Source organism: Octopus bimaculoides, chromosome 23, assembly GCF_001194135.2.
Source record: "Octopus bimaculoides isolate UCB-OBI-ISO-001 chromosome 23, ASM119413v2, whole genome shotgun sequence".
In the NCBI taxonomy this organism is placed as follows: Eukaryota; Metazoa; Mollusca; class Cephalopoda; order Octopoda; family Octopodidae; genus Octopus; species Octopus bimaculoides.
In genome coordinates, this window is record NC_069003.1 from 21,017,440 (window position 1) to 21,019,992 (window position 2,553).

The following is a 2,553-nucleotide window of genomic DNA, read 5'->3' on the forward strand; positions in this document are numbered from 1 at the left end:
AATTAAAAGAAAGAATACATGTTATATTCCAATAAAAGGTAAACAAATGAAAAAAAGGAGATATGCTTACTAAGACATATATTTTGTGAAGAAAAATAGATTAGCCGTCTCAGTAGTAATCTAAATGAATAAAGCCTGTGGTAAAAGAAGAGAATAAAATCGCTCACGGTTTCGCAACAACTGCTGATCCATTTCAGTAGACACAGTTCAACAATTCACTAACATCTATTGGAATAGAACGAATTTTTCAGATTTTCTAAAATATCGGTTTCGAATTTTGGGGAGGAGGTAAGTCGAATATATCGACCACGAAAGGATGAAAGGCAAAGTCGACCTCGGCAGAATTTGAACTCAGACCGTAAAGATGGACGAAATTCCACTAAGCCGCCTTACCTTTACGAAAATCTGGGAAGTCAAATTGTGACGATCACTTCTTCAATTAAGTGCAGATTACCTCCCTTCCATCAATAATTCAGTTATTTTCCTTCCATTAAAGCCTGTGGTTATCTCCCTTGCATTAACTCTAACTTTACTTCCCTTGGTATGTGTATTAGATATCGCAGTGTTGTATTGCCTTGAAAAAGGTAACGGTTGAAAACACTAATCATAATCCGCTTCATTAGGGACGACGTCGTCAATGACAACAACAACAATATTGTTGCCAGCAAGACAACCTCTACGTAGTCGATTGCTTTTGCTGGCAAGTTGTACCCTACCATCGTAGATAATCTAGTTATAAGAACACAAAAGATAGAATGTACGGCACGCCTACACATATGTACCCTCCAGCGTCTTTGTTTCCTCATAACCTTTCAGAAAAAATGGATATTTTTTTAATGAAATTTTCAATAAATATGATTCACATGATGTAGATTTCGGATAGAGTTTTCGGAAATTTCACACGAGTCAGCTTTCTTTCCTGTTAACTTTCAGAAAAATTGGTATTTTTTTAATGAAATTTTCAACAAATATCTTTCTGAATGGATGGATAGATTATGAGTACATCGGAATTTAATATCAAAAACAAAATTGGTGAGCTCTCACACATATATACTGGCACACATCACATACGTCTACTAAAAAGACTTGAAATTTCGAAAAAAATTGTGTCAGTATGTTTGTATGCGTGTTCACCATTTTTCTATTTTTATTTTTCATATGACATTCCGATATAATCGTGATCTACACACTCTGAGAGGTATTTGTAGAAAATTTCATAAAAATGTACCCATTTTTCTGAAAGTCATAAGGCAACAAAGCCAACTTGTGTGAATTTTCTGAAACTTCTCCCCCTACCTTCGGAAAAAAAAAAACTTTTCACGACAAATTCCGAATCAACGTAATCTAAAAGATATTTGGAGAAAAATTCATTAAAACATGGTCATTTTTATGGCAGTTATGAGAAAACAAAGCCAGTGGTGCACACATTTGTAGGTATGCCGAATGGACACGGTTAGAAGGTCTTTGATCAAAGATTTGCTAAATTATGTTTGACCTAGAATTAAACAATAATAATGATTATTATAAAATAATGATCTATTACGATTAGATTTTTTTACTTTTTTCAGCCAATGCACAGCGACCGTGCTGGGGCACCGCCTTAAAGAGCTTAGACAAACAAATCGATCCTAGTACTTATACTTTGGCGAACCACTAGATTAGAGAGGAGAAAACAAACCAATACTGGTTGTCAACCAGTTGCGAGGAACGAACGCAAGCATAAACACACACACACACGCACACATATTACACACGCATACAGGCTGTTCGTGAATTATCTTTACAATTCGAAAAAAATTCAGGGAAAAATGTATAACCAATGGGTGTCCACAAAGTCTGGGTACATGAAGTAAATAAAATCATGACATACACAATTAAATATGAGAAATAATAATTTCTTAATGTGTTAATCCCCGTGAGGGTACATGGAGTAAATAAAATCATAACAAACAATTAAATGTACGAAATAATAATTTCTTAAAGTATGTGTTAATCCCCATGTACCCAGATTTTGTGGACACCCTGTACAAGAAAGTGTTCGACGGTACGCTGTGGAGATGATTCCCCCAGAGCCCCTAAAACTCGAACAGGCGTGACATTATTTATATACAGTCATGATGGACTGGCGATTCAGTTCGCTCGCGGTTTGATTCAGGTACGTGATTTTGATATGCTACAAAAATGTCCATCGTTCTTGAATGAAATTAGGGTCGAGTTGTCATGCCTGTCTAAGACTTTTAGTTGTTTTGAAGAAGTCATCCCCACAGCGCTAAGCGCAGCGTACCGGTGAACAACCAGAGCACATGCATTGAGTATGTGCGTTCGATAACGTTTACAATACTAGCACTGCTTCTAATTCATTACACACACACACACACACATATATATTCTTTTATTCTTTTACTTGCTTCTGTCATTTGACTGCAGCCATGCTGGGGCACCGCCTGGAAAGGTTTTAGTCGAACAAATCGATCCCAGGATTTATTTTTTAAAGCCTAGTATTTATTCTATAGGAAAGTGGTTATACACCATTAGGTGTACACCTGCTTTCCT